Here is a 12,266-nt window from a genome sequence, read left to right as displayed (position 1 = left end):
GATCTCTTCTCAATGGAAAGTACTGTCAGATCTGGGATCTTATGACCAATGCCCATTCCTGGCCTCACTCTATCCAAACCTCAGGGAAGACACTATGACTAACGTCTGGAGTCCACAGTCACTTATCAGATCTCTGCTGTATGTTTCCAACTACTGTGGTGGAACAACCTAAAAGGAACAAGAAAATAGCATACTAGGAGGAGGTCCTGAAATGGGTAAATCACCCATTACATCCTGTTTGCTTCTTTCTCTTAATCGTATTGCTTTCTATTCTCTTTGGAGAACAAAGACTCTAAACTCAGACTTTTCAAGAACAGCTTTGTATTTTCTGAAATAAAAAGCCAATTTTTTTTTTGCAGCAACACGGATGGACCTAGAGATTATCATACTAAATCAGAGAGAGAAAGATAAATATCATATGATATCTCTTTTACGTGGAATCTAAAAAAAGGGTACAAATGAACTTATTTACAAAACAGAAATAGAGTCCCAGTTGGAGAAAACAAACTTATGGTTACCAAAGGTGAAGGCGGGGGGGGGGGGGGGAATAAATTAGGAGATTGTGATTAGCATATACACACTACTATACATAAAAGAGATATCTAATAAGGACCTACTGTACAGCACAGGGAACCCTACTCAATATTCTGTAATAACCTATATGGGAAAAGAATCGAAAAAAGAATGGATATGTGTGTATGCACAACTGATTCACTTTGCTGTACACCTGAAACTAACACAACATTGTAAATCAACTGTAGTTCAATAAATTTTTTTAAAAGCCAATGAAGATGTGAACAAAATGCCCATTAAGTTATTCAATTATGATACCTCTACCTCACAGAGGTTCTTTTATTCTGGTTCCAAGAAGCTTTGGGGATCCAAAAAAGGGAAAGAAGACAGGACATGATAACTGTCCTAAATATGCAAAGGGCTGTCATATTAAAGAGTTGGCAGATTTATGTAATCTATAATGCAGAACTGGCTAGGAAGTGAAAGTTTAATGGAGTGAACACAAGAGTATGCCTCCTCATGTGGTCATGTGCAAGAAGTAGGAGACAGCCAAGGGGCATAACCAAAGCCAATATAGGGAAGCAAATAAAGTTACATCACTCTTAGAATTTTCTGAATTTGGTTTAAAACAGATGTATAGGCTGCAATATTAGGGATATGATATGAAGGGAACCACATGTTGCTTTGGGTTGGTCTGAAAGGTTGACTTTATACAAGGTCAAGCTAGAATTCTCTGACCTTGTAGGACCCATATACCCAGAAAATAGTCACTTCTCTCTATCCCTAAAAGGTTGAATTCTCACCTTAGGTTGCAAACAAAAGCAAACAGAAATTCTGTTCGTGGAACTTCAGCTATTATCCACACATTCTCAGCAGAACTATAACTGGCTTTTCTAGTCAGCCAGTGAAATCCACTGTGTCCCTTTAGGTCAGACCATTTGAAACACTATTATTTCAACTACCTTAATAGCCACATTATCATACCATTCAACCACATAGTTTTCTTCTTGTGGGAAACCACTCAGGAGTTGTGTGGTCCTTTTTCTTGTTTTTAATATGACCCAAAATTTGATGTTCTACGAACTGGAGAGTACCAATTAAAGCACCAAAGGTTTGAACCACTAGAGGGAGTCCAGAACCAAATAAGCCCTAAGGCTGTAAAATTTGAGTTTGAAGTGTTCTCACCTGTGGTTCTAGGTTTTTTTCCCAAGATTCACACCCAGGTGTATGAAACAATCTGTTGACTATATAGTTACTTATTTTCACATAATTTCTACATGCCTCGGGCCATGTATAACTCACTTCTCACATTGTTCACATTATCCTCGTTACTGAATACTTCATTTGTCCTTTGAAATGAAGGTCACTGTTTCCCTCCCACGTCCAAAAGATGTGTGGGAACGGTCATGAATGCTTAGGCATTTTTCAAAGTTTTCTTTGGGAAACTTCTTTCCATGTTTCTCTGCTACTCCCAGACCCTCAAACTTTTCTGACTTCAAGCAGACTCAATGTTTCATTGCCATGAAACAGTGTCTGACCTGCTTTGGTGCCACTGGGATGGATTCTAGGCAAACATACCACCTCCAGATGGAATTCATCAATTCTTCCTTTGGCTTTCCTCAGCATGTAACCTGCACCCCTTTTATTTTTATTATTTATTTATTTATTTATTTTGCAGTACGCGGGCCTCTCACTGCTGTGGCCTCTCCCGTTGCAGAGCACAGGCTCCAGACGCGCAGACTCAGTGGCCATGGCTCACGGGCCCAGCTGCTCCGCGGCATGTGGGATCCTCCCGGACCGGGGCACGAACCCGTGTCCCCTGCATCGGCAGGCGGACTCTCAACCACTGCGCCACCAGGGAAGCCCTGCACCCCTTTTAGTACATGGCTTCATTATGCCTTGAATGAGCTAGTTGTTTTCCTCCCTGTCTTCCCTCTACTCCCTTCTTATTTTAAGAGTTGACACTGTGTTATCTTTAATCTTTCATTCTACCTTTTCTCAACAGGGCCTAACTACTTGCTGTATGATCTTTAGCAATCCATTTAACCTTTCTGAGCCTGATTCTTGTAATCTATAAAATGGATTATTATGAGGATTAAGTGAGATAATATTGTTTTTTAAATTGAAGTATAGTTGATTTAGAATATTCGTTTCAGGTGTACAGCATAGTGATTCAATATTTTTATTGCTTATACTCCATGAGATTCTATTGTCTTAATTGTAATGATTATTGTCCACCTTATAAGGACGTTATGAGATAATGTATAAAAATTTCTTTTGAAAAGTAGAAAACTCTATTGGTATGTAATATAAGGCTCTACTAAACAGTAATAGCTATATGTAGAGGGTGCCAGCCACAGTTCTAAGTGCTTTGCATGTGTGATCTCATTTAATCCTCCCAATAACCTTGGGAGGTTGGGATTATTATTTCTAATTTACAGATGAAGGAACTGAGGCACAGAAGGGCTAAGTAACTTCCCCAAGGTCACACAGTTAGTAAGTGGCAGAGCTAGGATTCAAAACTAGCTCTGTGGTTCCCACTCTGAACCATTACACTATGCTATGCTACAATCAAATTTCAGTTTACCAGCTAGGTTCACTTGTTACTTATTAGTTATGTGACCTTAGGCAAAGCTTAAAATTCTAAACCTAATTTTCATCATTTGTAAAATTGATAAAAGTAATTCCTATCTCACAGATTTACTCAACAAATATCTATTAAACTCCTCCTGTTTGCTATATGCTGGGCATATTGCAATATCACGTTGATTATATTCACATAAAACACTTGGCATACTGCCAGGCACATGGTAAGTGGCCAATGTTAATTATTGTTTTAATTAATAACAATAAGCCAGTAACTTCTCTGACACATGTTTCCTATTACTCAGCTAGAGATTATGTTCTGATCATCACCATATTGTCATTTCTACTGTTCCCTTAATTCTATTTGAAATATTTTTGTGGCACTGTTCTGTAGGATATTGCCTTACTATCATAGCAAAAACAAACAAAACAAAATAGCAATTCAAGTATCTCTCAGGGCTAAACAGAGAAAGTGCTTTAAATGGCTACTTTCTGATACATAGCTAAGGCTGGGTGAGGCATGCAAAATATGCTTACTACCAAGGAACATGAAGTATTGGGTTGGCCAAAAAGTTCGTTCTGTAACATCTTACAGAAAAACTCGCACAAACTTTTTGGCCAACCCAATATATTTGATGAATATGAAGCTGTGAGGATCATCAAATATAATGCTTTCAGGAAATGTACAATAAGGTCATCTTGGGAAAGAAAATAGCCGCACATTTCATCTCCAGTGACATATAAAGAGCCCAGCAACGCTTCTGGTAATCCAGACAGGAAGGGATGGCCTGCTATGCTCTACTGTGCTCTCCTGCACTGTACTTTGGTGCTCTGAGGGTCCATCCTGTGCTTGCCTTACCCACATACTGTGAGAGTCAGCAGTATTTGCTAGATTGCATAAGAGATTTTACCTCCCTAGATGGCTGATAATCAAATGAAATGATATATAGGAAATCACTTTGAAATATTACACACACACACAAACACACATGCAAATAGTGAAGAGTTATATACAAGAGTGTTGTAGTCACGTCCAGAGAATACCTGATGTAGGAAGCAGATGTGGAAAGTATTATCTTCCCCATTTCTGAACTTGCTCTCAGCATCTCTTTCTTAATGTGGCCACACTTGCCTTCCTGTCTTGACTAGTTCCCCTTCTCCCCATTTCAGTTCCTATTTTTTAAAATAAATTTATTTTATTTATTTATTTTTGGCTGCGCTCTGTCTTCGTTGCTGCTCGCAGGCTTTCTCTAGTTGTGGCGAGAGGGGGCTACTCTTCGTTGAGGTGCACGTGCTTCTCATTGCGGTGGCTTTTCTTGTTGCCGAGCGTGGACTCTAGGCGTGCGGGCTTCAGTAGTCGTGGCGCATGGGCTTTGTTGCTCCACGGCATGTGGGATCTTCCCAGACCAGGGATCAAACCTGTGTGCCTTGCATTGGCAGGTGGATTCTTAACCACTGCACCACCAGGGAAGTCCCCCAGTTCCTATGAATAAGAATAACAATAGCGAACGTGTAGTGAGTGGTGCTTTACGTATATTATTTAATCATCATAACAACTCTGAGTTATGTACTAGTATTATTCCTGTTACATTCAAGAAAGCTGAGATCCAGAGGGTTTAAACAACTTCACAAGGTCATACAGCCAACAAACGGTAGAGTCAGACTTCAAACCTGGAAGTACAGCTCTAGAGCCCATGTTCCCACTACTAGGCTGACTGCATCTCACCCTGCCATAGTGCCTGCCACTGTCTTAGATATATATTTATCAAGCTAAATTTTTTCAGGCAGCAGTCAATATTTTTCTTCTTTACCTTTTATAATTCAGTCAATGATACCAGAGTCATTTTTTCATCTAAAATCAACTCTGGGGACTTCCCTGGTAGTCCAGTGGTTAAGACTCCGTGCTTCCAATGCAGTGGGTGTGGGTTGGAACCCTGTTTGGGGAAGTAAGATCCCACATGCCTCGCAGTGCGGCCAAAAAATTTTAAATATATTAATTAATTAATTAATTAATTAAATCAACTCATATAATATTTGTTACCCAGTATGATAAATTCAGAATCTTATCAACTGGTAATAATTCATGCTATAAACTTTGATTTTTAGTCATTATCTGGGGATAAAAAAGAGTTTAGCAATAACTATGTGTAATATTAACTAAACCACTAGCTTAGCTAGCTGACAACCACAAACATATCTACTCAAGAAATGAGGTCAAATCTCAGCTATTTTTCCTCTGATGATTACTTGATATAACATTAAAGCTGCAACTTGCTCAAGGGTTAGGCACAAGTTGGCAGAATCAGCTTTATTAATGACATTGTAAGCAGGGATAAGCATTTTGAAATGTATGCAAAATATCTTTCTGAGCTATGGAGATGGAGTGGTGAAAGACTAGGACTTGAAAGAAACCCTGACTTGAGCATCCGTGGATTTTGGAATCCACAGAGGTCCTGAAGCCAATCCCCCTTGGATAGTGAGGAATGACTTTAGATTTAAATATATTTAAATAAGTAGACTTTAGATTTAAATATATTTAAATAAGTAGATTCCATACGTCATATTAGCTTAATTTGAAAGCAACTAAGGGCTTGGCTGCTGTGGCTTAGATCTTGAAGGACAGACAAACCCACCTTGTGTTTGTAAGAAAATAGAAGGAATCATATAAAATGTACATTAGCGTCATCCCAAAATCCTCAAGTGTAATTTTAGGATAAGAAGCCTCAAGTTCTAGAAGTGGACCTCTCTCCACAAAACTGATCTTTATGTAAAACTAGCTTATTGCCCTTTTGATGTAGTCTGGGTGCTTCTTTTCAACATCAGAGGAACCAGAAAGTCCAAGAACTGTTTGCCTCTAAAGCAGTTCTCTTAAGGGAGAGAATTCTCTTTCCCTCCTTTGGCTTATTTTAGAAGAATGAGTTATTTATTTTTGTCACCTAGCTCCTTCTTTTTCTAAGTTCTGACTGTACTTTGTGAATGATTCATGTCTATTCAAAGCTCTTTGCAGCATGAGAGAAAAGTTCTGCCCCGTCCCAGGAACTTCCTGGCCTCCTAAAGCCTTGCCAACAGCCAGACTACAGAGTTGGGTATGTAGGGTTCCCTGGGTCCTTGTCACTCAAAGAAGGATCTATGGACCAGCAACACTGGCATCACCTGGGAGGTTGTTAGAAATGCAGAATCTCAGGCCTGAATCAGAATCTGTCTTTTAAAAACCTCCCTGCGTGATTTGTATGAGCTGTCCCTCTGCTCTTGTGTGAACACCTGTTGCTTCTCTCTGATCTAGAAGTAAGGCTGAGACCACTGTACCCCAGCCCAAAGTAAAAACCTTAGGTTTAAAACAAGAAGTCTTCGGTTATTTGGGGACGTAACTTCATTAATCTTGTCTGATAGTTGTTAAACTTAGATTGGAAAAAACTTTAGAGGTCATCAAGTTTAACCATCATCATTGCTGTGAATTTCAGTATCGTGATCAATTTTTGTAAAAAGGCTAAATTTTTGTTCAGAATATTCTGTTCAAGAAGATAAAAGCATATGATATACCATAGAAAGGCAGCCAGAAGAATGGGAGAAATTTATATATTAAAAAAAAGAAGCTCTTGGTGATTGAAGGAATACATTTCAGTAATCTGGAAAGTTTATTGATGTGAACTCTCTCAGCCATGGTGGTGTCCCCAAAAGAGGTGTTTATCTCTTAAATTCATATTCTAACACCATATGCTTACTTTATATTGGCCCAAACTTACTGTCTTATACAGTTATAATTTTAGTTTAACTTCCCACAAATTCAAGGAATTGCTATTATCTACTAAACTAAAATCTCCATAAATAAAGGGAGGATAAGAGATAAATCTCCCTAATGAAAGAATTCCAAATACTATATGAAGATAAACCTCTCTTCCCTTCCAGGCCAGTCCTAGTGGCTCACCTCTAAAGAATAGCGAATAGAAAGGAAAAACACTAACTTTATAGTGGAGAAACCTGGCACATACCACCTTCACCAAGTGGTCAGGGTTAACCTCACCAGTGATAGCATGGGGATATCATTTACCTCCTGATGTAATGTGATGAGAAGGGCACTCGGCATTTGTGGTATGCTTTCCAAAAACACATACATAACCCCCGTCTAATGACGAGGAAAACATAAGACCAAACCAATTTGAGGGACAATCTACAAAATACCCAACCAGTTCTCTTCAAAACTATCATGGTAGCCATAAAAAAGAACAAAATCATGTCATTTGCAGCAAGAAGGATGGACCTAGAGATTGAGTGAAGTAAGTCAGAGAAAGACAAATATGTGATATCGCTTATATATGGAATCTAAAAAAAGGGTACAAATGAACTTATTTACAAAACAGAACTAGAGTCACAGATGTAGAAAATAAACTTATACTTACCAGGGGGTAATGGGGGGGAGGGATAAATTGGGAGATTGGGATTGACATATACACACTACTATATATAAAATAGATAACTAATAAGGACCTATTATATAGCATAGGGAACTCTGCTCAGTACCCTGTAATGGCCTATATGGGAAAAGAATCTAAGAAAGAATGGATATATGTATACGTATAACTGATTCACTTTGCTGTATACCTGAAATGAACACAGCATTGTAAATCAACTATACTCCAATAAAAACTAAAAACAAACAAACTGTCATAGAGCAAAGACTAAGAAACTGTCACAGACCAGAGAAGACCAGAGAAGACACGACAACTAAACATAATGTGGTATCCTGGATGGGATCCTGGAATGGAAAAAGGACATTGGTGGGAAAACTGGTGAAATATGAATAAAGTCTGGAGTTTCATTAATAGGAATACACAGTGTTAGTTCCTTAGTTTTTTTGTTTTTTGGGGTTTTTTTTTGCGGTACGTGGGCCTCTCACTGTTGTGGCCTCTCCCGTTGCAGAGCACAGGCTCTGGACGCACAGGCTCAGCGGCCATGGCTCACGGGGCCCAGTCGCTCCGCGGCATGTGGGATCCTCCCGGACCGGGGCACGAACCCGTGTGCCCTGCATCGGCAGGCGGACTCTCAACCACTGCACCACCAGGGAAGCCCAGTTCCTTAGTTTTGACAAATGTACCATGGTAATGTAAGATGACAGCATTAGGGAGAACTGACACTGGGTGACAGGTATATAGGAACTCTGTACTACCTTTGTAACTTTTCTATAAATCTAAAACCTGTAATGGAAAATAAAAATAAAATGTCCCACAAACTCATGAGAATAGTTTTAACACATTAAAGTAAGATTTCTCTTGATAGTATCTTCTGCAAGTTTAGAGTCAATTAATTCCACAGACATTTATTAAGCGGCAATCACTGTGCTCTGGTACAGGACCTATAGCCCTTGCTCTCCAGAGATCTCAGTCTGGTGATAGAGACAGATCTGGAAACAAGCTGTTACAGGCATGTAACAAGTGCTATAAAAGAGGTATTAACAAGGTGCACTGGTACTCAGGGAGGAATTGCTTCGCTCTGCCTGTGGAGGCTGGAGATGGCTTTGGACCTGAGAAACAAGGACAACAATGAAACATTACAAGTTGATCTAACCAGATTCAGTGAGGGATCTGTCCTATAGTAGTAAACATTTATTTTAATTGGCTGTGTATGAGAATTTGGGATTACTGGATTTTCCCCGCCATACATTGGTTGTTGACTCAGTAATTTGGCTGCTACAGAGCTGGGCCAGAGAAGTACACTGTCTCAGGTGGCAGATGCGCTCTCTGGGGAATGTTGATACGCGTCAATGTTCACATGAACAAGATAACTTTCTAATAAAGGCCATGTGGGGGCTACATATCCTGTCATTTCTAAATCAGGCCTCATTAAACATTCATGCCTCTCAGATCATTTCATTTCCATCTTACGGCTGAACATCTGTGGCTCAGGCCTTACAATCCTCAGTCTTAGTATATAGCTTTGCTTTTAAATTCTGAACAGCCTGGCAGAAATGGAAATTTAGGATTCCTAAGCAAAAATTCAGAATTGGCTCCTACCTGGACCCTAAGCTTGCAAATTCTGAATAATTCTATTTAGGCAGGCCTTTCTTTAGTGAGAACGTGACATGACTGTGGGGGGAGCTTTGCCACTTAAACGATCTTGATGGGGGTGGGGATAAGTGCTTTCTCCTGGGATGTTGCCCAAGCCAATCCGAGAGAGGGGTACAGAAAACTGGCAAATGTTACGTCTCCATTTCCCAGGGCCTAGTTAGAGAAATGCCTTCTGCTGGGAGTGATAATTTGGGGAAATTCCTCACCAGCAACAAGTGAGACAGATGGGAGTGAAACAGCAAGCACAGATCTGAGAGAGCTGGGCAAAGTGCACAACAGACAGACGTGCCTTCCCATGCTAATCCCTGCGTCCTGCCAGATCATCACATGTGTGGACACAGAGGAGCCAGGTGGCCATGGGAGGTGTTCTCCCAGAGCAGGGTTTACAGTTTTCCTGGGGCTGTGAGGGAAAACATCTGGGACAGTAAGAGAGTTCTTTGCAGTATACACAGAATCCTTTTCTTCTAAAGAAAAAATTGACATTTATGGGTTTTTTTCCTGATTATAAATGTAAGAATGGCTCATAGAGAAAACTGCACAAGTTGCTGAAAAGCAGAAAGAAGATTATAAAGAACACCCATTATATCTCTATCCAAGGATAGTAACTATTAAAATTTTAGTGAATTTCTTTCCAGCATTTTACATGCATAGGTATTCATCACGGTTGAGAGCATACTATATGTATAATTTCATATTCTGTTCTTTTCCTCTTAATATCATGACATAGGAATTGCCCTACGTTATTAAAATTCTCTGTAAACATTCTTCTTAGTGGCTGCATGTTTTATCCGATGATGAAATCTATTTACTCTAAATCCTAAAGTTATTCATTCATTTAAGAAATAGTCATTAAATTTTTTTATTTTTTCACTTAAGAGCCCAATGCTGAATGTGTTTTAATTTCCTAACCCATCCGCTAGTTGTTGGCCACTCAATCCCTTTCTTATTTCATAGCTTTTTTTTTTTTTTTTGAGGATCTAGGCCAGATGTGAAAATAGGGAGTCAGAGTTAAGAAGAAGGTTGAAAAAATAATGGGAGAAGAATTTAGGCTGAATGAATGAGACAAGGGAGAGGATCCAGTGAAAGCTGCTCTCCCACCACTAAGGCATCCAAGGATATTTCCTGCAAAATCAGGAATTGTTCATGGGCAAAGAAATCTTTGTGGCGCTGACATCATATAACTTAATGATGGTGATTCAGTAACTTCTCCACCATTTCTGGAATTGGCCAAATGCCTTCCTCACTCTTGGGTGCTGCCTAGATGTGGCCCACCCCTGGCCAGCACCACCGGTGCTAGCGGCTGCTGGGTTAGGAAAGGGAAGTGCCGACTCCGAGGGAAATGTGAGGCACCTTTTTCAGCAGGGTGAGTGGAGCTATTTTAGCCCCTGCGAAAAGTCTTAAGGGTGGACTCAAGTGGGGATGAATATGTAGTCTATTTCCAGAACCATCCCTATAGGATAGACCCTTGTGGAGCATCCATCCCCTTTCTGATGTTCTCCCCTCTTTGACTGAAGTGCAGGGGCAACAGCTACGCCTACGCTAAAATACCTTCTCTTGCCTCTGTAGAGTTCTCAGTAAAACACCTAAGCCATTCCTGTGCTTGTTTAGAGTGCCCATATTTTATGCTTTCCTTTGCTGTGCAAAGCTTTTAAGTTTCATTAGGTCCCATTTGTTTATCCTTGTTTTTATTTTCATTAGTCTAGGAGGTGGATCAGAAAAGATCTTGCTGCGATCTATGTCAGAGAGTGTTCTGCCTATGTTTTCCCCTAAGAGTTTTATAGTATCCGGTCTTAACATTTAGGTCTTTAATCCATTTTGAGTTTATTTTTGTGTATGGTGTTAGAGAATGTTCTAATTTCATTCTTTTACATAAAAATATGGAACGCTTCATGAATTTGCATGTCATCCTTGTGCAGGGGCCGTGCTAATCTCTGTAGTTCCAATTTTAGTATACATGCTGCCGTAGCAAGCATTGGAGTGCTCATACTATGTCTGGTCTTTCCCTGTCCTTGGCATTCAGCTATAGCTGACCTGTAGAAGTTCAATTTGTCAAAGACTCTACCATGCAATCTTTATAGGTACAGTGTTATCCTAAGAAGGGCAGTTATCTGATAAATAACTCCCAGAAGAAACACTCAGATATCCCGAAGGATAAATGGAAGCATGTGACACAACATGAAGCTTACAGGAGAGTATCTGGTATTGAAAGTAGTTGGATTACACATGCACCTTGTGTTGCAATACGTATTTCCCTGAGAATCTGGAGAAAATCAAGAGGTATGAGAGGTAAGGGCACAGGCTTTGAAGTCTGTGCCTGCGTTTGAATTTGCCTCTGTCAGTCACTTGGCAGCTGTTTGACGTTGGGCAATTTATTTAACCTCCCTAAGGCTTAATTTCTTCATCTACATGAGATTTGAGATTATTTTAAGAATACCTCCTCAGGACTTCCCTGGTGGCGCAGTGGTTAAGAATCTGCCTGCCAATGCAGGGGACACATCCCTGGTCTGGGAAGATCCCACATGCCCGGAGCAACTAAGCCCGTGCGCCACAAATACTGAGCTTGCGCTCTACAGCCCATGAGCCACAACTACTGAGCCCACGTGCTGCAACTACTGAAGCCCGTGCGCCTACAGCCCGTGCTCCGCAACAAGAGAAACCACAGCAATAAGAAGCCCGCGCACCGCCACTAAGTGTAGCCCTCCTCGCTGCAACTAGAGGAAGCCTGCGCACAGCAGCGAAGACCCAACGCAGCCAAAAATCAATCAATCAATAAATAAAATTTAAAAATAAATGAATAAATAAAATTTGTCCTTATTTGAAAAAAAAGAATACTTCCTCATAGATGAGTGAATAAGATAACATACATGAAGCTCTTAATCTGGCGCATTTAAGCACTCAGTAAATAGTAGCTATTATTAAGTAGAGTGGAAGTTATTTTCAAATTAATTCAGTCAACAAATATTAATTGAGCACTGTCAAGGGCAGGGCTGTATGATAGCCTCCCTCCGCTTATACTTTATCTTTCATGTGAACTGAGTTTTTCTCTGTGGGTTCATTAATATTAAAATGAAAACTTTATCTTTTTTGAAACAGCAGATTTGTTAC

General features: G+C 39.9%; 1 non-coding gene across 1 annotated transcript; it reads right to left on the bottom strand.

Moving 5' to 3' along the window:
- Nucleotides 1-11,032: 11,032 nt before the first annotated feature.
- Nucleotides 11,033-11,134, bottom strand: LOC132504547 (U6 spliceosomal RNA). The gene has a single exon (XR_009534943.1). It is a non-coding gene; the product is annotated as a U6 spliceosomal RNA (small nuclear RNA).
- Between the last annotated feature and the right edge of the window lie 1,132 nt (nucleotides 11,135-12,266).

The sequence above is a fragment of the Lagenorhynchus albirostris genome, chromosome 1 (genome assembly GCF_949774975.1).
Source record: "Lagenorhynchus albirostris chromosome 1, mLagAlb1.1, whole genome shotgun sequence".
Lineage (NCBI taxonomy): Eukaryota > Metazoa > Chordata > Mammalia > Artiodactyla > Delphinidae > Lagenorhynchus > Lagenorhynchus albirostris.
This window is presented reverse-complemented; position numbering and strand designations above follow the sequence as displayed.